General features: G+C 41.1%; 1 protein-coding gene across 4 annotated transcripts in view; it reads left to right on the forward strand.

Moving 5' to 3' along the window:
- The first annotated feature begins 9,309 nt into the window (after positions 1–9,309).
- HECW2 (HECT, C2 and WW domain containing E3 ubiquitin protein ligase 2) overlaps positions 9,310–25,630 on the forward strand; it is a 376,253-nt gene continuing 359,932 nt past the window's right edge. The window contains exon 1 of one of the 4 annotated variants that reach the window (XM_058710579.1): positions 9,310–9,406. The gene's annotated coding sequence lies outside the window, so the exon portion shown is untranslated. Of the gene's footprint in view, positions 9,407–9,428; positions 9,558–10,236; positions 10,360–25,630 lie in introns of those variants that run through there. The other 3 variants (XM_058710563.1, XM_058710589.1, XM_058710560.1) reach the window with 3 other exon arrangements.

Below are 25,630 nucleotides of genomic sequence, written 5' to 3' on the forward strand. Positions count from 1 at the left end.
AATCTTTTAAATCATGGGGAAAACAAAAAGTGCAGTAACAAATCATTGTTACAATAATACTAGCTTTCATAATTACCTGTGTATTTTTCTTTATTGAGATCTTTAGTTCTCCATATGACATCAAGTTATATGTCCAGTATCCTTTCATTTCACCTTGTAGGACTCCTTTGAGCTTTTCTTGCAGGGCAGGTCTAGTGGTCATGGACTCCCTCAATTTTTGTTTATCTGGGAATGTCTTAATTTTTCCCTCACTCTTGAAGGACAGTTTTGTCAGATATGGGATTCTTGGTTGAATTTTTGTTTTCTTTTAGCACTTTGAACATATCAGCCCACTGTCTACTGGCCTCTAAAATCTCTGATGAGAAATTGAAATCTGCTGATAATCTTAGATTAATGTGAGGATCCCTTGTATGTGATGATTTGCTTCTCTTTTGATGCTTTCAAGATTGTCTTTGTCTTTTGATACTTTGATTATAATGGGTCTCTTTGAGTTGATCTTGCTTGGAGTTTGTTGAGCTTCTTGGATGTTTATATTCGTGTGTTTCATCAAATTTCGGAATTTTTCAGCCATTATTTCCTCAGACATTCTTTCTGTCCCTTCTCTCTCTTCCCCTTCTAGGACTCCCATGGTGCATATTTTGGTCTGCTTGGGGGTGTCCTATTAGCTGCTTAGGCACTGTTAACAGTTTTAAGTCTTTTTTGTTTTCTGTTCCCCAGACTCAATAATTTCCCTTGTCTTTTCTAATAATGTGGTAACTGTAAACCAGATTCTCCCACTTCCCCAAGGTTTGATTTTTTTGTTATTTTTCTTTTTAAGTTGTGCTCTATCTCTGTACCAAGGACGAGCCTGAGTTGTAAACTTAACGCCTCCTCAGGTGACCCTTTCCCTGGGAATGTATGGTCAGTTTCAAATTTTTCATGTATATACAGTAACTTTTGAAAGTCTTAATCTTTAATGTCTGGCTCTCAGAAGGGTAAAAAGTGAAAAACTAAAGGGGGAGAAAGGGTACCATCTCTTTTTTTTTAATTTATTTTTATTAAAAAAATTTTTTTTTTTAATGTTTATTTATTTTTGAGACGGAGAGAGACAGAGCGTGAACAGGGGAGGGGCAGAGAGAGAGGGAGACACAGAATCTGAAACAGGCTCCAGGCTCTGAGCTATCAGCACAGAGCCCGACGCGGGGCTCGAACTCACGCACCGCGAGATCATGACCTGAGATGAAGTCGGCCGCTTAACCGACTGAGCCACCCAGGCGCCCCAGTACCATCTCTTTAAGTCCCTTAGAAATCCCTTCAGCCAGAGGGGGAGGGTTTAGTATCAAGGGGGTTAGGTGCGACAAGAATGGTTACCTGCTTTTTTTGTCTTTACCTCTGTGATCAGAAGCAGCAATCAGTGATCAGAGCACAGATCCCAGATATTTGGAGGACAGGGTCCTTTTTGCTCACCCTGGCTCCCAAAAGCTGTGTGCAAGTTGCTCAAGGACCATGTACAGAGCTGCCTGCCATGTGGCTGAGGATGGGGGATGGGTAGCTGCTACTGTAATAAGAACTGAAATTGACCCAAATTAACCACAGTTTACCATACAAGTATTCCCCTGACGTTGCAAGCCTGCAACAGACCCCAGAGTTCTAAAATAGTTACCTCAGACAGATTCTGAGAGTGCAATTATTGTCTAAGTGGAAACAGATTCCTGGTGCTTCCTACTCCACTATCTTCCTAGAATCTTCTTCAATTCATATTTAAGGTTTAGTGAGGAGCTTGCCTCACAGGCTGCCCTGGCACCAACTAAAGGGCAATTGCATCAATCTAGAAATGACCCACTTTGGTTGTGCTCACATTTCATTGGATAGAACTAGTCACATAGCCACATAACCATAGAGCATCCTGGGAAAAATAGAGAAGCACAAAGTGATTGGTAAAAACCAATATATTTGTCTTCTGTTCATCAATTATCCAGTTGTCCCACTTTCACCTGTGACAGACAGTGAACTAAATCCCCCAGTGAATCATGTCTTTGTAAATCCCTTTACTTGAATGTGGGTGAGGTCTGTGACTTGTTTCTAAGCAATAAAATATGGCAAAAGTGATAAAACATTAGTCTCTTGATTAAGTTATGTTATATAAGACTCTGTCTTAGAAGACTGGAAAGATAGATTCTTCTACTGGCTTTGAAGAAACAAGATGCCATTAGTTCTAGAGCCATAAGGAGATGAATTCTGCCAACACATTGATGGAGTGGGTTTTTTTCCTAGTCAAGCATTTAGATGTGAATACAGTTGGCAGACGTTTTGATTGCAGCCTTAGGAGACCCTAAGCAGAGGTCCCCATTGAGCTCTGCCCACATTTTCCACCCACAGAAACTATGAAATAATGTGTTGTGTGTTAAGCCACTGAATTTGTGGTAATTGGTTATGCAACAATAGAAAACTAATATATTCCTGTATTTAAAAAACACTCATTTTCTCCCTAAGGAAAACAATACAGTCATTTTTTTTTTCTGGTTCTAAATTCAAGATCTTTGATGTGTAGTCCTCTCTATCAAGTCCAGATGTGGTGCTTTACGGTGTAGTAACAACTTATGATGTAACAGGACAAGATATCTGCCTCCTATGAAGTCCAAAATATAATGATGGACACCCATAATAGATACCACATTCAGAAAAGAAAATAATGGAAGATATGCAACAGACTTGTCCAGAGTAACTCTGAAATCCTATGGGTAGGTATTGTTATATATCCCTGGCCTGGCAGTTTGCTAAGTTTCATGAATAAATTCTGGTTTTGCCCTTGGAGAGGACCTCCCTTGTCCATTGTTTCTCTCCACCCTCATCCTTTTCCCTTCCACCTCTGTGAGGTTCTTCCTTCCCCATTATCTTGCCTGGCCACATATGAAATGAGAAACATTATGTGAGATCTCCTCGGGGAGAGTATACAACATTCAAAGTCTGCTCCTTGCACATGGAAAATTATAAGTCTTGGACTGACAAATAATTTTTTGTCTGGGCTCGTGGTTTCTTTGGTAATATAATTTTCTCTAAGATAAACTGATTTGTGATTTTTCTTTTTTGCATCCAATCAGTAGTATGTTCCAGTAACTGCACTCAAAGTGTTTTTTGAAACATAAGTTTTAAACCTCTCTCAACTACATGGTAACCTTGAAGCTATCTGACCATACCCTCAAATTTGATCTTTTCACTGGCTGAGTTTTACTGAGCTTTTGTCTCTCAAAGTCTTTATACATCCCATTTTTACTGCTTGGGATCTAAAGCAGTCAGCCTTTCTACCTTTGCAAAGACCCAAATATCTAGACTCTGTGTATTCTCTTTCATTTATTTTTGAAAACTGGTGACTTATTTCCTAAATCATCTACTTATTGTGATACTTTGCCATGTGCTACCAATAGCTTCTTTTTTTATATTGTGGCATACTTGACGTATAATATCATATTAGTTTCGTGTGTATAATAAAGTGATTCAGTATTTGTATACATTGTGAAATGATCATCACAATGTCTAGTGACTATCTGTCACCATACGAAGTTAATACGGTATTGTTGACTATATTCTCCATGCTGTTCATTACATGCCTGTGACTTATTTGTTTTATAACTGGAAGTGTGTACTTGATTTCCTTCACCCATTTTGCTCACCCACCAACTCTCTCCCTTCTAAGGCAATCACCAATCTATTCTCTGGGTTTTGTTTGTTTGTTTTGGTTTGGTTTGTTTGTTTTGGTCTATAAGTCTGGGTTTTGTTTGTTTGTTTTGGTTTGGTTTTTAGATTCCACATATAAGTGAAATCATGTGATATTTGTCTTTGTCAGACTTTTTTCATTTAGCATAATGTCCTCAAAGTCCATCCATGCTGTCATAAATGGCAAGATTTTGTTCCTTTTTATGGCCAAGTAGTATTCCATTGTGTGTATGCACAGCTTTTTTATTCATTCATCCATTGATGGACACTTAGATTGCTTCCATTTCTCAGTCATTATAAATAATGTTGCAATTAACATAGGGGTACACATTTCTATTTGAATTAGGGTTCTCATTTCTATCTTTGCATAGATACCCAGAAGTGGAATTGCTGGATCATATGATCTATTTTTGTTTTTTTGAGGAATCTTCATACTGTTTTCCACCATGGTGGAACAATTTACATTCCCACCAACAATGCTTGAAGGTTCCCTTTTCTCCACAACTCTCCAATAGTTATTTCTTTTTTGTAATAGCCATTCTGACAGGCATGAGGTGATATCTCGTTGCAGTTTTGATTTGCATTTTTCCAATAATTAGCGATGCTGAACATCTTTTCATGTGTGTATTTATCATCAGCATGCCTTCTTTGGAAAAATGTCTATTCAGGTCTTCTACCTATCTTTTAATCAGATTTGTTTGCCTGTTTGTTTTGTTATTGAGTGGGATGAGTTCTTCATGTATTTTGGGTATTAACCCCTATTGGATATATGATTTACAAATCTCTTCTCCCATTCACTAACAACCAATGGTTTCCATCACTGACTAGTTGTTTCTTCTAATCAATTTACTTAGAGCTGTGGACTCAGTGGCACAAGATAAATTTTAGTTATTATAGCAACATTTTATTGTTTTTCCACTGCATATCATTATAACCATATTTCTAGCTTCTAATATTAGTTTCCTTGTTGCTTGCTATTGAACTCCTAAGTAAATGACACATATTTTAGGTTTTAATTATAGCAATACCCTACTTCAAAATACCAGTTTCTGTTGTAGTCAGGATCATTAATGCTGGCTCATGTAACAAATAACCCCATATCTAATTATCATAGCACTTTATTTCTTGCTCACATCACAGTCTCATATCAGTTAGTCAGCTTTCCTCCAAGTGATGGTTCAGGGATCCAGTCTCCTCCTATCTTGGGATGACACCATTGCAATATATAGCCTCTGTGGTCTCAGTAAAGGTGAAGAGAATGAGAGAAGTCACATTAGATTCTTAATCTCGAGGTAGAAGTGACACCCATCATTACTCCTTAAATATTTGCCAGAAATGATCACACGGCTATCCTAAGTACAAAGGAGAATGGAAAATGTAGAGGAACATATGGATATTGTAAACACTCACACTTTCTGCTGTATCTTATTTGACCTCTCATTCCCTATCCTATTAGAATATAAGCTTCACAAAGGCAGTGATTTTTGTCTCTGCCCCTCACTTTTACATCCTCAACACTTAGAAGAGTACCTGGCTCACAGTAAGTGGTTATTAAATATTTACATAAGGAATATATGAATGGGAGAATCCAGAGCTTTTCACCACTGATAATGGGTGAGAAATTGGAAGAAAATGAGAAAAGATTCCAAGCAACCAAAATAGATGCCACAAAATGTAGGCACTAAAGCTCAAGTACATTATTCACTGACCCTCCTCCTTTCCACAAGCCATTCTAGACAAAGTTCTAATGAGAATATATATCTAGAGTATAGATTCCATGCAAGACATAAGTAGGAACTTAAGAATGAGATGTGATTATCAAAAAAAGAAAAGGTGATAGGAAAAATATGGGGTTCCAAGAAGAAGGTTACTTTTTTTTTTTTTTTTTTTTAACGTTTATTTATTTTTGAGACAGAGAGAGACAGAGCATGAACGGGAGAGGGTCATAGAGAGAGGGAGACACAGAATCCGAAACAGGCTCCAGGCTCTGAGCGGTCAGCACAGAGCCCAACGCGGGGCTTGAACTCATGGACCGCGAGATCATGACCTGAGCCGAAGTCGGCTCAACCGACTGAGCCACCCAGGCGCCCCGAAGAAGGTTACTTTTTAAGTACAACAACAACAAGAAAACTATAATGGTCTAAGGTCATTTGGTGTAGAGGCCAAAAACCTGTTATATACCTACATAGTACCTAACGACATCACTGAATTACAGCACAGTAAATAAATCATAGCCACTATGAAAATAATGAGGCAGTTAGGTTTGGTAAACTTTCTTTAAAAATACAGAAAAGTTGGAATATATTTAAGTTCCATTTTGGCATTCACATGAGTACCCTTATGTCAGACCCCAAATGCCCTAATTGTAATTCACCACTTATTCCCTTCTAATGGTTGATAGATAAAATACAACAGGAATGGACGTCCCAAAACATTATTGTCTTTAGTCATTTCTGTGGAAGCTCCCACCCCATGAATGCTATACTGATTAGGCCACATTTAGAGTATCTGTTTCAATAGGGGAGAGGTCCATGTTTTTTGGAGTCTGAAGATAATACAGCTCAGAACCTTCTTTAAGAATACACACACATACACACACACGAAAAGAATACACAGTTTAGATATTTTTTAAAATATTTATTTGGAATTAAAAATCACAACAGATTACAAATTAAAATAAATTCACAAGTATCAGACATCATCAAACATAAACAAATACAATTATGAAAAAAATTAATTGCCTAATATACTTTTACAATACTTTCCCCTACATTTTGGCTGTATACTGTTTTCTTCATGTAAAAATGATTCTGTCACATTTTGTTCTATAGCATTAATAGCTATTTCAGTCTTTCCATTAGCGTAGTTGATTGAAATTTCTTTTTTTTTTTTTTTTTTTTTAATTTTTTTTTTTCAACGTTTTTTAATTTTATTTTTGGGACAGAGAGAGACAGAGCATGAACGGGGGAGGGGCAGAGAGAGAAGGGAGAGACAGAATCGGAAACAGGCTCCAGGCTCCGAGCCATCAGCCCAGAGCCTGACGCGGGGCTCGAACTCATGGACCGCGAGATCGTGACCTGGCTGAAGTCGGACGCTCAACCGACTGCGCCATCCAGGCGCCCCTGAAATTTCTTTTTATTATTGATACTTTAGAAGAGTTTCTTTCCAGTCTACAGTTCATTATTGGAAAAGTTATATACATTTTTAAGATTATCGTCAAATATGGAAAAATCTCTACCAAACTTCTTTCCCATATATTAAGGTGTGGGGGGATTTTCCACATTCCAGTTCTGGGTCCATGTATTCCAAATATTGTCTACCCCGTTACCTGTATATACTTACATGCTGGATCCTGAAGGACATATTCATTTGCTGATAAGGTGTCTGGCCCTCCACCTTTGTGTCATAATAACCTGTGGTCAGATAACTGTAGGCCTTTGAGCTGCTGGAATAGATGTCACTGTTACTACAGGCTGTGATGCCCATGAACTACATACATTTATTCCACTTACAAAATCAATTTCCCCTTAGCCAGGTCCCCAAATGTCCACGACCACCATAATGCTTCCAGACTGAAGGGAAGTTATGACAGAATGGAAGTTAGATGAAAGGACACAGCAGGCTCTTGAGATTAAAATATTTTACTGTTTAAACCTTTACAGAAATGTAAGACCATGGGAACATATTGCTAGGATTCCGCCTGTGGTGTTAGAAGGGGCTTGATGCTTAAGTTTCTTGGAATCTGCCTTTGGGTTCAGCTTTGGACATTGCACTTCAGAGGTAGTGTTCACAAACTTGAGCACATTCATAGAAAGGAGGTAACCTAGGATGATGAAGAGTCAGGACACTCATATAATAAGCAGTTAGAGTCCATGCAAAGATCTTGGGAGACACAATTCAAGTAGTGTACAAGTCTGTCCTCAGTTCTTGAAGTCCTGTGAGGTAAAAGAAGTATTATGACTCAATATTAGGAATCACTTTCTAGGGTTAGGCCAGTTTCAACATAGAATTGATCAGCTTGTGAAATACGAGTTTTCTTTATAGGAATGGTTTAAGGAGAGGGTTTAAGGAGAGGCTACGTGAGAACCTGTCACGGATTCTGTGAAGGGGAGACTCATATTAGGTAGTGGCGGTGATAGGGGATGGGGGGGGGGTGTTTCAGTATGAAATAACCTAACCCTTACACACTTTCACAAGTCTGAGATTCTAGGATGACTTTGCTATTAATTTTATTTGACACCTTAGCCTCAGGTTTAATGCTTGATAAATGGAAAAATTTAAAGATTAGATGGAGCTACTTTTAGGGTAAGAGGAAAAAAATTTTTTTCTTTAAACCTAAGGGCAGCAATAGAGATTCATTTTAGTGTTATTTATTTTTATGCTTTTTTTTATTTAAGGCAAGATTCTAACATAGTTAATCAATACAGGAGGTTAAAGGTTGGAGGTATGGAGTTGCTGGGACTAAAGCAAGTTGTAGAAACAGAACATCATGTGGGATCTCTATGGATCCTGATTCTTCTAGTAGGAACAAAAAGAGGCTTTTTTTTTTTTTTTTCTTGCCATGTGCTGGGAGGGGGGTTCCTCAATTCTGTGGAATAGCCTAGCAATGGACAGATGTCTGGGAATAATGAGTCAGGGCTTTTCTATGACAGGTAACAGAACACAATTGAAACTGGTCTAAGGAAATAAAGAGGAAGGGGATTTATTGGCTTCAGGGGTAGCTTTCATTCAGACATATTTGCCTCCTAAGGCTCAAAAGGCATTATCCTCTCTCAGCATTCCTTCCCTTGAAGTTGGCTTCCTTCACCTGCATTAGTGGTACCTGTTATCACTGCCTTATTAGTTATCCTCGTTTAAAGGGCTTCTTGTTCTGAACTGATTCAGCGAAAGCCCCAGATGGAGTTCTCCGACCAAGATATCCATCTCAGAACCAATCTCTGTGGTCTGGACTATGATGACTGGCAGTTCTGGGGAGTGAGGATGGGAGGTGTAACCATCCAGAACCATTAAGACTCCTGGGCAAGAGGGAGGGGTAGTTCCCAAAGGGGGTAAAAATTTGTTTTCTTTTAACAGAGAAGGGTGGGGAAGATGGATAATACTGAGAGCACACACTCAAAAATTCCAAAATAATGGATATCCATTATTTAGGGGAGGGGACAATGTTTGGGGACTTCCTCTATAGGGCTATAGTTGTTAAACTGTAAAATCAAGTAAATCTTTCCCACATATGGATAGATATCATGCATAGGGGGCAAGATCCTTACATTTTGGCGTTTTTACTCTTTCCTCCAAGTGGGACTGAGAGTCAATGAAGATGCTACAGAAGAAGTAAATGGAAAGCTGAAGCTATTAATGCAGTAATTTTTTAATTTAGTGCCCTCTTTAGGCAAAGTACCCCGAAGCACTTTCAATAATCCATTTTTATTATGACCACACCCCGTGTAGGTGACATGAGTATTACCGTCTTGCCCTTGCAGTTGGGGAAACCGAGGCATGACACTCCTCCATTCAGCTTTTCGGTGGGATTTGGGCAGAGACCTGCTTGCATGACCTCAGAGGGTCTCCTTCCTTCACGGCGTCTCTCAGAACTCTCGTGTCCTTCGGCGTGGCAGGAGAGAAGCTCCGGATCCTCCGCAGCCTCGGGATTCGTCTTCCGCCCGGCTGTACCCGCCCCACTCTCCCGCACCTTCCTCAGGAGGTCCAGCTGGCTAAGGTCTGGCTGTCCCTCCCGTCCTTCCCCCTGCCACCCGACTCCCTTTCCCCGGTCCCCGACGTGCAGGAAGCCCCCAGCCAAGCGCCCCGCAGGAAGGTGCGGGCAGATGCTGCCCAGGCGTCTAACGGGAGGGGCGCCGGCGCCGCCGGAGGTGAGCGGGCCGGCCCTGCGCTCTCCGAGGGCCGGGGCGCAGGGGTTGGTTGGGGCGGGCGCCCGGGCTAGCCCGGCAGGAGGAAGGTGGCGGCGGGAGGGAGGCCGGGCCAGGCGGCGGGTAGCGGCGAGAGGGGAGATCCAGGCGGGCCGGCGCACTGCTCGCGGGCGACGCCAGGAGAGCGAGCCCCGGGGAGCCGGACGCTGCGGAGCCGCTCGGGCACGCACCGCGCCCCGCCGGGGTCGCCGAACTCGGCCGGAAACCTCCTCGCGGCGCCCGGACCCCCGGCGCCCTCTCGAGCGCGGGCGGGAGACATGGCTTCGCGCGTCCCCGCCGCCGCGGGTGCTGACTCGACACAATCGGCGGGTCGCGCGGGGGGCGCGGCGTAACCCGGGGGTGGGCGGCGGCGCGGAGCCGCCAGAGGAGCTCCGAGTGTCGCTGGGAGCGAAGGAAGATGCCAGCACAAAGGCGAGCGGAAACCCAGCCCGCTGCGGAGGGCGGCGGGAAGAGTCGCTGAGGGGCGCACCGGACGCGCTCTGCTCTTGCGCCGCGTCTCTCCCGTCGCCGCCTCGGGTCGCGGGGTCGGGGACGGCAGCGCAGGGTCCCTGGGCCCCTTGGCAGCGGCCGCCGCAGTGGGGAGCTGCATGCGACGCGCGGCGGCGCCCCCGGCCGCCTGCTTTCCCCGCGGCGCGCACGGACCGGCCGGAGGGCGCCGGGGCCGCCGGTCTGGTCGACTGCGGGGGCGCCCTCCCGCCCCGCGGCCCCGTTCCCACCCGCAGCCCTCGGCGGCGCCGAGCCCCAGGTGAGTGTGCGGCCGGCGCCGGGCCCTGGCGCCGCAGGTACCGGCTAGCGGGAGGTGCCTTTGTTTTCCTCCCTCGCGCTCCGGCGCGGTCATTCATTTGACATTTTGGCTTCCGCTACCTTGAAATGCGGGCGAGAGACACCGGGACGTGTTTTCTGCTTTGGTTATCCGAGGGAGCTGAGACTTTCGGGTCCGTTTGGGCATCATTTGAGGGAGAGGGGGCTTCATTTCTTTTCGGTTGGGAATGTTTTGTGAACATCCTCTGCTGGAGCTTGGGGCCTGGAGAAAACTGGGGCTGCAGATTTAGACGTAGTCGTTTCCGAGGACGTGCAACTGCAGAGGTCTGGCTCTTCCATGCCTGTCTTTTCCTCCCTTTGCAGTGCTCAAGTGTTTTTCCTTTATGATTACCAACTTTAGGAACATCTTTACAGGCATGCTTATTTCTCTAAGAGTTGGAAGTCTTTGGAGACAATATTGAGAGCTCACAGAGTTACAGGGGATCGATGTTAAAGTTCGAGAAGGCAAGCATCGGCGATCATCATAGATAGAGGTGGACGGTAGGCAAACTTCCTGGGAGGCTTTAGCCTTCCTGGTATGTTTCTGCTCTCACTGCCCCAGAGTCAAGGAAACTCTGAATTCTCGCTGTACTTACACCTTTGCCAAAGGGTGAAACTTGTCTTTTCTTGCGCAGTTTTCTATACTTTGTCTTTTAGAAGAAAAAGATTTTTATGTAATTAGTAGAGTCTTCCATTAGACCTGGTGAAATTTCATGTATTCGTTTGTCTTACCAGTATGATTTTCATTTTACTGTTTCTCCTTTTCCCTCAAGGGCTCATTTCTTCGTTGCCTAGAGAGAGCTTTCCCCACCCCCCTCCTCCCAACAGATGGCTGTACCCTCTGAGAGATTATCTTTAACATGACACTCACATTACCTATACAGAGAAATCAGTTATATGGCTTATCTTTGGCATTATTAAAGCAAGAGGCCTAATCTGGATGGGGATATTATTAATGGTGTGAAAATCTGGAGCTTGCTAATCTGTTTGGTCATCAGAAGATTCCTGCAGGGATTGTTTATATAGTGTGGGAGACAGATGGCATCCTTAGCAGACAAGAGAAGCCCGGCATAAAGGGTCATTGTATTTTTCAGAAACTATCCACTTCACTGTTGGGAGGAGGGGTAGGGTGCTGTGGAGGGTGGGGAAAATGTAATTTTGATCTCCCAAAGGAGACATTATAACCTTACCATTTGATCTCCTAACCAGTTAATTTCTTCTTTCTTTGAGCATTTAAAAAGTCATCATTAAGTTGTTTGTTTTGATTATTTGTTTGGCACATTTTGGTCTCATTTGTGGTTATGTGAAGCAGTTTAAACAGTTATATTAGCAAAGATGTCTTTGCATTTAAGATTACCATACCACCTTTGGGGAGAAAACAGTCATAACTCTCTTAGCTCTTGTTCATTTCAACAAATGGCCCCTTGCTCGCATACAGTCTCCTCGCTGGAAGGATGGTAGTCCACTCTGCATGAATTCATCCACCATCTCTATGGCAGGTGGTTCCCAGTCTTACAGCCCTTGCCCCCAGAGCCTCAGCTATGGATAGTACTTACCTTCTGTAATTAGTTAGCCCAAGACATTTGCTTTACCATCGCCTCTATCACAACTTTGAGCTGACTTTGGCAGTGAATCTTTATGAATGACCATGGAGTCTGTGAAGAATCAAAGTCATTCTGAATATTTGAGATAAGCCAGCTGGAGCTTTTCTGCTCCATCCAGTATTATAGCTCTTTATGTGCTGTAGATTATAAATCTGGTCTTCCCTCTCCGATTGTGAGGGAAAATATCCCAGCAAATTAATATTCATCAGTGACAGGACTAGATTTAATGAAGAACATGAGCAATGTTTGACCCCTGTGAACAGGAAATATGGAATAAAAGTAAGCATTGGCTCTGTTTTTCTTGGGCAATGTGATCTTGAGAGAAAAACATGGTTTCTTATTCTTTTCAAAGACTTTTTCACCCTTGATCTCAGCAAAAGGCAAAGAAACTTAGGTTGTTACCTGTAGTTGAGGACAGATGCTATAACCTTTTCTGTGGATGAATGTATTTTGCGGGAGAGGTGGCTTTTGGGCTCTGTCCAGTTTCAACGGGTGCCCTAGCGTCAGTGAAAGGATCTAACACTCGAAATACTTTTTAAATCACTGGCTGGTATCTGTGTACCCTCTTACCAAGTTGCTGTCTCATGAAGTGTTGCTTTAAGAGAAACCCGAGGCTCCAGGCCTGAGGCTTGCTATGAGCCTGGCCTGGATCCACGTTTTAGTGTGTTGCTTTTTTCCTTGGGTAAAAATGGAACCAGTTTTGCATGGTGCGTTGAATAGGGAAAGGCAGCATGGAGTGAAAACCTTTCCATTTCCATTGTAGAAAGCCAGGCGTGACCTGAAAGAGAGAGGACTATATCTGAAGTTTGGTTGACCTAACAGAGACAGAGGTTGCTTCTTTATACACAGGATGTCTTTTGTATGGGAATATGAATGGGGAATTAGAAGAGTGACCAGACCTCCTAGTTTGTCTGCAACAGTCCTAGCTTATTCCTGTTGACCTATCTTAGTTATCAAAAGCACCCCTATTCACGTTTAAAAGTGCCCTGGTTGGGATGATAAATTTTTTGGTCATCCTAGATGTTAAGGAATTTTGACTTTTCTTTACCACCCTCTCTGGACCACAGATTTGTCTTTTATTCATTATATGCAAAGATAAGCAAGACAAACAAAACAAAACAAAACGAAAAACAAAAAATGCACACAGAAAAAAATATCAAGGAAGATAGAAGAATGAGGTAATTGATTATGTATTTATTTACACATACAGGAAAGAAATAGTTTTATCCTTAAGTTGCTAAGTGTCTGCTATGGCTCTAAGCCTATGTTATTATTGTCTTTCAAGAATGTGAAGAGCTAACACTTCCCCGTTTACCTAGGGCCAACAGGGCTTGCAGAGAAGAATATGGTGAGCCTGCTCAGCCCATGAAAGTTATAGGGGTTTGAGATTGTGCAGGTGACCTGGTAAGGGTTTGGGTTCCAAACCTAGATATTTGAAGCTTGTGGGATCTACTTCTGCAACTGTTGCTATCTACCTCGCCGAAGAATTGCCTGTTTGAAATAGTTCACTTGCAGTGCTGGCCAGTATGTGTTAGAATTAATTATGGCTGTCACCTTTTCCATACGCACTCCAATAAAATCTTCAAAATTGAGGTCAGCATAGGAAGGGGTTTATTTATCTCCTTTATAACTTGGATGACTATGTAATTCTTTTGTCCAGACAAGGACACTTTTGAGAGTAAAAAGTAGCAATAACTGGAAGAGGCACTGGGTCAACAAGCATAACCTGTGACTGTCCCAGGAAGACGATGATGTATGGTCATCTTAACTATGACCCAAGCCATTATCTTTTTATGAAGAATACCCATAAGATGGAAAAATGTCTTTAGCTTCTTCTAGATTTGTTCAACATAATTTTTTTTTAAACAGAGGGAACAGTTAAAACATTTTTTTAAAATGTTTATTTATATTAGAGAGAAACCGAGTGCAAGCGGCAGAGGGGCAGAGAGAGAGAGGGAGACAGAATCCGAAGCAGGCTCCAGGCTTTGAGCTGCCAGTACAGAGCCTGATGTGGGGCTTGAACCCACAAACCATGAGATCATGACCTGAGCCGAAGTCTGTCGCCTAACCGACTGAGCCACCCCGACTGAGTTCACCCATGGGTGAACACCGCATGTTCAACATAAATTTTTATGCATGTGCATGCATATACATGTATGTGTGTATTGTTTACACAAATATTGATCATATGTCTATAGACGTGTGTACTGTAAGGTTGAAATAAACCATTCAAGAAGGCCTAGTTATTTGGAAAATTGTGACCTTCATAATCTCTTCTATGGATTGACTTTTGAACTAAACTCTCTGCATCCAGCCTGTCTAAACTTTAAATCATCTCCTGACCTTGTGTAGTTTGAATACCAATCTGTTAGTATAATTCTTGTTTAAAAATCAGTGTTGGTTCTCACTTTCTGTTTAGTTCTCAAAGATCTGCAGATAGTTTGGTGGTTAGAAAGGAAAAGCAATGAAAACATTTTATTCATTGGTTCATTGACTCAACTACTATTTATTGGGCACGTTTCATAAGTCAGTGTCTCATCTAGTTGCTGAGGATATACCAATGAATAAAACAAGAGATCCCTGCCCTTGTGGAGTTCTCATTCTCTTGGGGCGGAAGGGTGGGATGGGAGACAGATAATTAAAAAAATGAATAAGTAGCTTAAATAGCATGCTAGAAGGAAGTACATGCTTTGGAAGAAAGGGAAAGTAGAACAGGATAAATGTGTTTGAGTAGCCTTCCTGGGGAAAGAGATCCTAACTTTAAGCCAAGACTTTGAAGGAGGCGAGAGAAGTTACTCATACAGAGTTTTCCAGGTGCAAGGAACAGCCAGTGTGAAAGCCTAAAGGATGTGTTCAAAGATTAGCAAGAAGATCAGCATGATGGGGTGGGGTGACTGGGTGGAGTTGGAAATGAGATCAGAAAGGTGTTATAGAAGTGGCAGAGCATGTAGGACCTTGATATTACAATATGAAGAGTAATTACAGTGTCAGCAGAAATCCCATCGTGTTCTTAAAACTCATAGTATTAAAAAATTGTGTTTGTCCTATGAAGCCTGCACTGGTCAATATGACTTACATTTCACAAATAGTGCACTTCATCTTGGTTAATATACTCTTTGTGTCATTTGCTTACTGTTTATTTGTTAAACTAGCATATTTTTGGTTGTTGCTAGTCTTAAATTATACCCCCATTTTGCAAAAATACAACAGTGGCTCAAGAGTGGTTCTTTGAAGTGTGAAAATAGTAATTAAAATAGTAATGTAAATGCTGGGGTTCAGAATGTCATAAACATGCTTAGAGAACTCAATCCTGCTGCAAATATAAAATGTGAAATCTGTATGTATAAAAACAAGGGAATCCGTGATAATCTTCAAACAGTAACTGAAATTGAAAAGTGCTAACGGAAGTATGATGATGACTATCTTAAAGCTGTTTTTTTTTTCTTGACTTTGCCATCCATTCGCTCCTAATTCCCAGTCGTTCCCTGTTATGAAACTGTCCAATAGTGGCATGAAGCCATGGATGTTTTGGTGTCATTTTCAAACAAAGCACAGTGGCTTCTCTGTTATACCATTGAAGTTTTCCAGGACAAGCACACAACAATGCTTTCCATTACAAAATTAACATATGCTATTGCTACAGGTAGGGAAGGGACTAAAACCCTAGTAGCATCATTAAAGGACTCTTGTAGCAAAAATAAGAATGAGTCATATTATTGGATAGACACTTGCAAAATCGGCTAGATAGCTAAAGACAAACATCCTTAAAGAGAAACCAGAAGTTATTGACAGAATTCCTCTGTCAAATGACACGGTTGGCTGTTGCATAAGAGCAGTGGAGTAGCATGTGGAAGAGCGATTCCGATCAAGTACATACTAGCAGATATTTCACTTTATGGTTGGATGAAACCACTGAGGTCATGCACAGAATGAATCAGCTCTTGGCACTTGTTCAGGGAGGAGTGCTTGGTGATGCTTTGTTCATTTATCACTGAAAACTCGTGCTACAAGAGAGGAGATTTTTCTTTTGGCTAACTGGTATTAATGAGACTGGAAAAGTTGCTAAGGGGGCAGGACTTACAGAGCACTAGTTTCATGTTCGAATGAGAAGGTGATGGCTTTGTAAAGAAAAGAAGCTGTAGCTAGAAGCCAGTCTGTGTGCTGCTCCGTTCACAGAACAGATGTAGTGCCTTCTGATCTTGAGGAAATAACTAAAAGAAAGAGAGAACTGGGTGTAGTCAAAGTGCAGCCCCTGAGTATAGGAGTGTGCTGTGCAAAGTGACAGGCAGGGAGCATAAGACTGCTTTTCCATGCTGACATATGCTGGCCATTTAGAGGAAAGGCACACGTAAAATATTTTATCTGTGGAGGAAGACGAATGTTTCTTCATGGCACCGATGAGAAACTATTTCTCTTCTATCAAGTGGCACACCTCAGCGATATACTCTGCCCACAGTGAGTGATATCAAGGACAGGGAGGGAAGGAAGAATTGTCAACAAATAAAACAATCTGCAACAATCTTAGGACTAAGAAATTTTTTCATTAGAGAAAGTTGGAGATCTACATTGACCGTAAAGGGTTACGGAGGTAATATTTTCAGTAATGGACAGTTCTTTAAATAATAACCATATTTCCTCTTGATGACCCATTAAAAGAATAAGAACACAAAGAAGTAGAACTTAGACCTACTAATTTGATGGAGAGAAGGTACAAGTGTATACATGGTATTTGAGAGCATGTAGAGAACCGTGCTGGGAGGAACCTAGGCCTTTAAGATTTTCATGGAGATACTGGGTGTTGGGGAGGGGGGGACAGGTAGAAAGAGATGGAGAAGTCTGACCATTGGACATTACTTTTTATATACGTTTGCCTTAGGCTTGGCTTCGTTCGAGACAAATGGAGTTGATATTCAAAAGCTTTCAGGACATGATTTGTATTGCCCCTGACCTAACCTAGAAAAAATAAATGATCTCTAGTGGTCTTGGATTCTCTATGCATAGGCCTTCTTCCCTTCATCCCTCCTTCCCTCTCTTCTTCCCTCCCATCTTCTTTTCATTTGTTCTTTCCACCTTAAGTCATTTAATTGGCATCTTTAAGCTAGAAGAGACTTTGTGAGCCCATCTCTTGTATCTCCGTGTCTTAGGTGGATACCTGTGCTACCCAGGGCAAGAGGGATAAGGGCCTCTAGGGAAAGGAAATTCTGTTCCTTGCCCAGCTAACCCACTCTAATGTGTAATGTCCAGTTATAGCACGCATTTAAATTTGAACCCTCATTCTTCAATAAAGATCCATTTCCCTTTTTTTGAATATAAATAAAGATGGAATCTTTGTCTTTTGTCTGATAACCCTTCTATATTGGTCACCATTATTTACTTCTAGAACATAAGCGATTCATGCATTATTCACTGAACAAACATCGAGAGCTACATACGTGCCAGGCTCTATGCTAAGTGATAGGTATAAAAGAGGTTGATAATTAGACATGGCCCTGCCCAGATAAAACAGAGAATCTAGTAGGAAATAGACAACAAGGATATGATAAACAAATACATACATAATTGCAAAGCAAATGTGGCAAAAATGTTTACATTTGTTAAATGTGGGTGGTGGTATATGGGCTGCTATTAACTTCTGAACTAGATGAGCTTCTGAATATATATTTGCAATGTTTCCTAAGTAAAAAATGAAAAAAATATGGTCGGAAGCATAAGTACTTTGTAGAGGGGACTTCGATAGACAGTGGAGTGTAACAGAGACTTCCTTTGGATGGAGTAGTCAGGGAAGACCTGAAGTGCACCTCATTGCCTGCCTATGTGAGAGGGATAAGGGTCACTTGGACAGGGTTCAGAGAAGAGACACAAAGATAACTGATGACATGGTTGGAAATAAGACGTATCTATGAGAACAGTCTCGAAGAACTGGGGATGCTGAGCAGCGGGAGAAATTTACCTGATGCGGCGGGGTTGGCTGTCATTTTGTTAAATTTATAGGGTCTTTTACGCAACCACATTCTCTTCAGTCACGTTCCATGGTCAACAGCAGGCAAGGCATATCCCGGTTAGAATTATGTGCGAGAGGAAAATTGAACTTTTGTGCTTCAGCTGAGGAAAAATTGGAAAGGAACTGAGAGACAGACCAGTTCGGCCTTCCTGTGAAGAAATATCTCTTTAATGTTCTTCACAGGCGGTCATCAAGTTCTTAGGAGATCCTTTTCATGCTTCCTCTACTCAGAATGGGGTGGTGGTGAGTGGGGCACTCACTCTGGTTTACTTTTATTAGGCCGGTCTTCTTTCTGTCCCGTAAATACCCCAGACTCCTCTCTCCCTCAGTACCTTCTTTCTACCACAGGAGGCACTTCCCTCCTGGAACACTCACCAATTGAACTTACTCTCCAGGCCCCGTACCTCCATTGCCTTTCTGTATACAATCTGAAAACAGTAGTTTTCCCATTTTTCCCGTCTTACCTTTCTGAAGAATATGGCATTTCTTGTAGCATATGTAGCTTCCTTTGTCAGTGACTGACAGAAAGGGCGGGTAGAATCAGTGTCATAATCTGAGGGGATAGAAGGAAGTGGGTTTGGTTTGACATCTTCCCCTCCAGATGCTGATAATGCCACCCTCATATCACTGTTTTATAGCAGTTAATATCATAATCTTCTTTGCTTTAGATGGTGTACTAGTTATTTTGTTTCCTACCAGCCTTTCGCCAACTAGGTTTTAAGCACCCTCAATATGTGGAAACTTGGCCAACACCTGTGTATAATGCCCAGTATTGATCATGGAGTGAATATACAATTATCAATGCCTAATGGTTGAAAGGCATTGTTTCTTTCTCATGGACCATTATGAAAGGTTATTATTTATATAAATCAGATATTAAGTTGGCACAGATACTAAATAATGAACATTTTGTAGTTTTTAAAATGGCAGAAAGTCAAGTCTTGGGGGTCTGATTCATTGAGATAATTCTGATCTCAGAACTCCTTCTTCCTTTGTAAGTCTTCTAACTCCTTGCTAGTCAAAGTGTAGTCCATAGACCGGCAAGCATCAGCATCACCTGGAAGCTTGTCAAAAAAAAAAAAAAAAAAAAAAAAAAAGAAATGCTGAATCTCAGGCCCCACACCAGAACTACTGTGAATCAGAATCTGCATTTGAACAAGATCCCCAGCTGTGTTGTATTAGGGAAAGCAAAGTTGGAGAAACATTGTTTTAACTTACCAGAATCCCGAAATTTAGGAGGAGCATTTATCTTCAAAGAGAAGGAAGACTGGAAATGAGGATTTCATCAGTCTCTGGGTGAGATTGTCAGTGCTTTCTGCAGTGTGGCCTCATTACGCTGCTTCACGTAGAAGCTTCCAGGCCAGAAGATGTCTCTGTAGGAGTGTCCTGGAGGAATTTAAGTGGGTGATATGTGTGAGACATGATGGTGATTACAGGAATTTGAAGCAGTTGTTGGAGGAGAAACTAGGAGAGCTTGGTAAAGGCGGAGGGGCGTGGCCATGCAACCTAATTCTGAAAATAAAGGAAGAGGTCTTCCCTTTAGAATCTGAAACAATTTCTGATGCTGAGGGCTTGCACTTGTCTTAAAGTCTAATGCCTCCAGAACCAGCAGGTCACAGATGAAACCAGCTGGATGTGGTGTGCATGGAGACCTTGTAGAGTGGTGAGGATCATGGGAGAGGCATTCTTCATCAGAGGGGAGAGGGGGCCACTCAGCTCGCTCCGTTGTTACCACATGGGAATTTGGGTCTAGCATGGCCAAATCTTCACATTTTTCCAACGAAGCTAGAAATGTAAGTTTGTATGTAAAACATCTCTTGAGTGGTAATTAAAATGTTTTTAGAACAGCACAGGCCAAACAAAATTCATATGCTGCCTGCATCTGTTTTACAACCCTTGTTCTGGAGCCACAGAACATATGAGATTGTATCACTGCTCAGCTTTTGTGATGCAGGGCACCAAACACAGAGGTGTTTGGGTTTTGGTAGGGACCATTTTGGATCGTTATTAAGTAAAAGAAATGAAAGACATGAAAGAAAGGAGCTGCATTTGTGTTGATGACCTGACAAAATGTATATCTGCAGAACCTTGGTGGCTAAAGGTGTTTGAAAGAAAGAGTTGGGGGCTTAAAGGAATACAGTTTAGGTCCTGTGAGATCTGAAGGGGGTTGGGACGAGGGTGAGGAAATGGAGACATGGACATTTCTTGGTACACCCAAGCTGGGATCCCGCACAGCAACACAGCAATCAGGGCTGGAGGGCTGGATCACAACTTGGACATTCTTGTGTTGGGAGAGGAGTGTGACGGGAAATAGAATTTGAGTTAATTTTTCTTTAGCATCTGGTTGTTATATTTGGGTGCCAGCTAATATTGAACGTTTGCTGGAATTAGATTTTCAATTAAAGTTCGTCATGGTAAAATTAGCATTTTATATATTTTGAAAGTGAAAACTAGGAGAAAGAATCAAAATTCTTTCCAAATATTTATTATTGATGATGTTTCTTGTTAAAAACTAAGTTCCTCAAGGGTCAGTACTGTTTGTTATTTATCTTTGCATCCTGGCATCTAGCACAGTCTGGGTTAGTGAATGTTTGTTGGTCTGAAATGATTGTAAGGCAAAATGTAATTTATTTTTCATCTTGGAAAATCATTCTGTAGGTATTCATTTTCCTCACTGATTAAAAAAAAACGATAGCCTTATTGAGATAATAATCCTCATACCATGAAATTCACCATTTTAAGTGTACAATTTGGCGAGTTTTAGTATATTTGCGAAGCTGTGCGACCACCACCGCTAGGTAACTTCAGAACCCTTTCATCTCTCCCAAAAGAAGCCCAGTTACCCATTAGTTACTCACCGTGACCCTTCCTCCCACCTCCTGGCAACTGCTGTCCTACATTCTGTCTCTATAAATTTGCCTATTCCAGACACTCAATGTTTGTGAGATTGCGTCCCGAGTTGGGCTCCCTGCTGACATCATGGAGCCTGCTTGGGATTCTCTCTGTCCTTCTCTCTGCCCCCGTCCAGCTTGCTCTCTCTCTCTCTGCCTTCTTCCCACTCACATGCAAGCATTCTTTCTCTCAAAATAAAATAAATAAACTTAAGAAAATGTGGAGTTATATAATATGTAGTGTTTTGTGACTGGCATCTTTCACTTAGTATAATGTTTTCAAGGTTTATTCATGTTGTAGTGTGTATCAGTACTTTGTTCTTTTTCTTTTAGAGAGAGAGAGAGAGAGCACAGGAGTGCGGAGGGGGACAGAGAGAGAGACAGAAAGAAAATCTTTTTCAAAAAGATTCTTTTTAAACTTTTTTTTTAACTTTATTTGTTTTGAGAGAGAACGAGCACAAGCAGGAGAGGGGCAGAGAGGGAGGGGGAGAGAGAGAATCCCAAGCAGGCCCTGTGCTGTCAGCACAGAGCCCAACACGGGGCTCGAACTCACAAACTGAGAGATCATGACCTGAGCTAAAATTGAGTCAGACACTTAACTGACTGAGCCACCCACCCAGGTGTCCCAAGAGAGAAAATCTTAAGCAGCCTCCAGGCTCGGTGCAGAGCCCAACACAGGGCTCTATCCCATGACCCTGGGATCATGACCTTAGCCAAAATCAAGAGTCAGATGCTCAGGCAAATGCTCAACCGACTGAGCCACCCAGGCTCCCCTATTTTGTTCTTTTTTATAGCCAAATAAAATTGTACTGTATGGATATTCCACATATTGTTTATCCATTCACCAGTTGATGGACATTTCAGATGTTCTCACTTTCTGGCTGTATTATGAATGATTCTGATATGAAAACTTGTGTGAAAGTTTTTATATGGATATGTTTTCAGTCCTGTTGAGTACATACCTCAGAGTGTAATTTCTGGGTCATATGGTAACTACATTTATCATTTTGAGGATCTGCTAAACCATTTTTCAAACTGAGTGTGCTATTTTGCATTTCAGTCAACGTGTGAAGGTTCCAATTTCTCCGTATCCTCAGCAACACTTGTTATTTATTTTTCTTTTTGACTTTAACCATCCAAGGGAGTATTAAGTGCTATCTCATTGTGGTTTTGATTTGCTTTTCCCTAATGACTAATGATGTTGAGCATCTTTTCATGTGCTTATTGGCCATTTGTATATATTCTTTGGAGACATGTCTCTTCAAATTCATTGCTTATTTATTTGTTTATTTATTTAGAGTGGAGGTGGGGTGGGGGGGGCGGGGGAAGAGAGAGAATCCCAAGCAGGCTCTGCACTGTCAGCGCAGAGCCTGAAGAAGGGCTTGAACTCACCAACCGTGAGATCATGACCTGAGCAGAAACCAGGAATCCGACGTTTAACCAACTGAGCCACCCCAGGCACCTCTCATTGGTAGTTTTTAAATTGGGTTATTTTACGTTTGTGTTGTATGAATTCGTTTTATATCCTGGATCCTAGACCTTTATGAAATACATGACTGGAAAATATTTATCCTATTTTGTGGATTATCTTTTTACTTTCTTGATAGTGTCATTTGAAGCACAATCATTTATAATTTTAATGAAGTCCAGTTATTATTATGTTTTTCACCCTTGTGCTTTTGGTGTCATACCTATCCTTGTTGGTCTAATTATTATGTAAGTTGTGACAAGTAGAATATTGACATCTCCAACTATTGTTGAATTGTCTTTCTCTCAACTCTATCAATTTGTACTTATGTATTTTATAGTCCTGTTCTGAGGTACATACATTGTTTATATCATTATGTCTTCCTTCTGAATTGACTCTTTTATCATAAAATATTCTTCTTTCTCTCTAGTTACAGTTTTTGTCTTAAGGTCTATTTTGTCTGATATTAGTATTGCCAATCCATCTCTTTTTTTAAGTTGTTCTTTGCATGATGTATCTTTTTCCATCTTTTTACCTCTATCCTGTTTGTGTCTCTGAATCTAAAGTGTCTCTTTTAGGCAGCAAGTAGTTGGATCACTTAAAAAATATGTTCTGCCTATCTCTGCTTTTTGACTAGAGTGTTTAGCTAGTGACTGGAATGTTTAATTTATTTAAATTTAATGTTAATTACTGACAAGATTTTATTTGTCTACCATTTTGCTATTTGTCTTCTGTATGCCTCAGGTCGTTTTTATTCAGTTCCTTCATTACTGCCTTGCCTTGTGTTAAATATCTATTTTCTAGTGTGCCATTTCAGTTCCCTTGTTGCTTTTAATTCCCTTGTTGATTTTCATAGGTCTTTATTCTGTCATGACTGATAATATTATTATGATATTTTTTGAGTTATATCATTACGTTTGCTGTAGGGATTACAATAACCTTTTTAATTTAAAACAGCCTTACTCAGATGAATTTCAGAAGTATACAGAAGCTTCAATATAGCTCCATTCCTTGCTTTACATATTACAAGCCCATCACTGCACTTTTTTTTTTAAAAGTTTAATTTTGAGAGAGAGAGCACACGCGTGCATGTGCAGGCAAGTAGGGGAGTGGCAGAGAGAGAGAGGGAGATGGAGGATCCGGATCCCAAGTGGGCTCCCTGATGACAGCAGAAAGCCCGATGCGGGGCTCGAACCCATGAACCATGAAACCGTGACCTGAGCTGAAGACAGATGCATAACTGACTGAGCCACTCAGGCTCAACTGTCAATGCAGTTGTTCTTAAATCAGATAATAGAAAAGGGTTATAGCAAATACATTTATGTTGTCTTTTACATTTAACTACGTAGTTAGCTTTACTGATTCTCTTAATGTCTTTGTGTAGGTAGGAGTTAATGTTTGGTGTTTTTTCATTTCAGCCTCAAGGACTAACTTTAGTATTTCTTGAAGGGCAGATTCTCTAGTGACAGATTCTCTCAAGTTTTGCTTAAATGGGAATGTCTTAATTTCTTCTTCATTTTTGAAGGATAATGTTATTGGATATAGAAGTCTTGTTTTACCTTTTTATTTCACTGCTTTGAATATGCTGTTCCACTGCCTTCTAGCCTTCTCTAGTGTCTGATGAAAAATCAATTGTTACTGTTATTGAGAATCCCTTTTATGTGGTAGACTTTCCTGCTGTGTTTAAGTTTCTGTCTTTTGACGTTTTGACTATGATGTGTCTTGGTGGGGTTTCTTTACAGTTTATCCTACTTCGGGTTTGTTGAGCTTCTTGGATGTATAGATTAATGTTTTCATCAAATGTGGGAAGTTTTTGGCCATTATTTTTTTAAATATTCTTTCTGTTCCTTTTCCTTTCTTTGGGGGATTCCCCATATGCATGTATTGATACAATATTTGTTGTTCTCTAGATCTCTGAGGCTCTGTTAATTTTTCTTCATTCTTTTTTTTATTCCTAAGACTGGATAATTTCAACTGACATGTCTTCAAGTTCGCGGATTCTTTTTTCTGCCTATTCAAATTGTTGAATCCCTCTAGCGAATTTTCCATTTTGGGTATTGTACATTTCAACACCTGAATTTTTAATCTTTTTTTTTTTTTTAAATAATTTTTGTCTCTATATTGATATTCTCTGGTGAAATATTCTTTTTATATTCTACTTTAATTCTTTAGACATGATTTACTTTAATAATTTGAACATGCTTATAATAGCATATTTAAATCTTCGTTTAGTATGCCCCATCTGGATTTCTCAGGGACATATTTAAAAAAAATTTTGGGGGGCACCTGGGTGGCTCAGTGAGTTAAGTGTCTGACTTCAGCTCAGGTCATGATCTCGTGGTTCATGAGTTTGAGCCCGACATCAGGCTCTGTGCTGACAGCTCAGAGCCTGGAGCCTCTCTCTCTGCCCCTCACCATGCTTGTGCTCTCTCTCTCTCTCTCAAAAGTAAATAAACATTGAAAAATTAAAGAAAAATAAAAAAATTTTAATGTTTATTTGTTTTTGAGAGAGAGATAGAGAGAGAGAGAGGGAGAGGGCTCAAACTCATGAGCTGTGAGATCATGACCTGAGCCAAAGTCGATGCTTAACTGACTGAGCCACCCAGATGCCCCTCTTAGGGACGTATTTTAATTTACTACTTTATTTCCTATGCAGGGACCATACTCTCCTATTTATTTGTGTGTGTGTGTGTGGGGGGGGGTAGGTTTTTGTTGGAAAGTGGACATTTCAAATAATATCTCATGGCAACTCTGAAAATGAGATTTCATTCCCTCCCCAGGGTTTGGTAGTTTTGCTCTTTGTTGTTATTTGTTTACAGACGTTTCTGAATAAATTCTGTAAAGTCTGTATTTTTTGTCACATGTGGCTACTGAAGCCTCTGCTTAGTTACCTTAGTGGTCAGCTAGTGATTTGACAGAAATTTCCTTAAATGCTTGGAATGAATAAGTCCTTCCATTGGTGCTGAGAAGCCCTGGGTGCATGTTAGGGTACATCTTCAGCAATCAGCCATGCTGCTATTTACAACACTGCCTTGGCCTTCAGTTGCTGCAGGCATAGAGGCTCAGTGTCAGCCAGAGGTGAAAGATGAGGGTCTTCTCAGATATTTGTTGCATGTGTATGTAGTGCTACATATGCATGTGGTCTTCTATATTCCAAGGAATATGTCAGAGCTCTTCAAGTCCTTCTATGTACGTCTTATTCCCCAGATTTTCGTTTTAAGTTTTTTTAGTCAGCCTCTCCCCCATCTCCT

This window comes from Neofelis nebulosa, chromosome 2, assembly GCF_028018385.1.
Source record: "Neofelis nebulosa isolate mNeoNeb1 chromosome 2, mNeoNeb1.pri, whole genome shotgun sequence".
Taxonomy (NCBI): domain Eukaryota; kingdom Metazoa; phylum Chordata; class Mammalia; order Carnivora; family Felidae; genus Neofelis; species Neofelis nebulosa.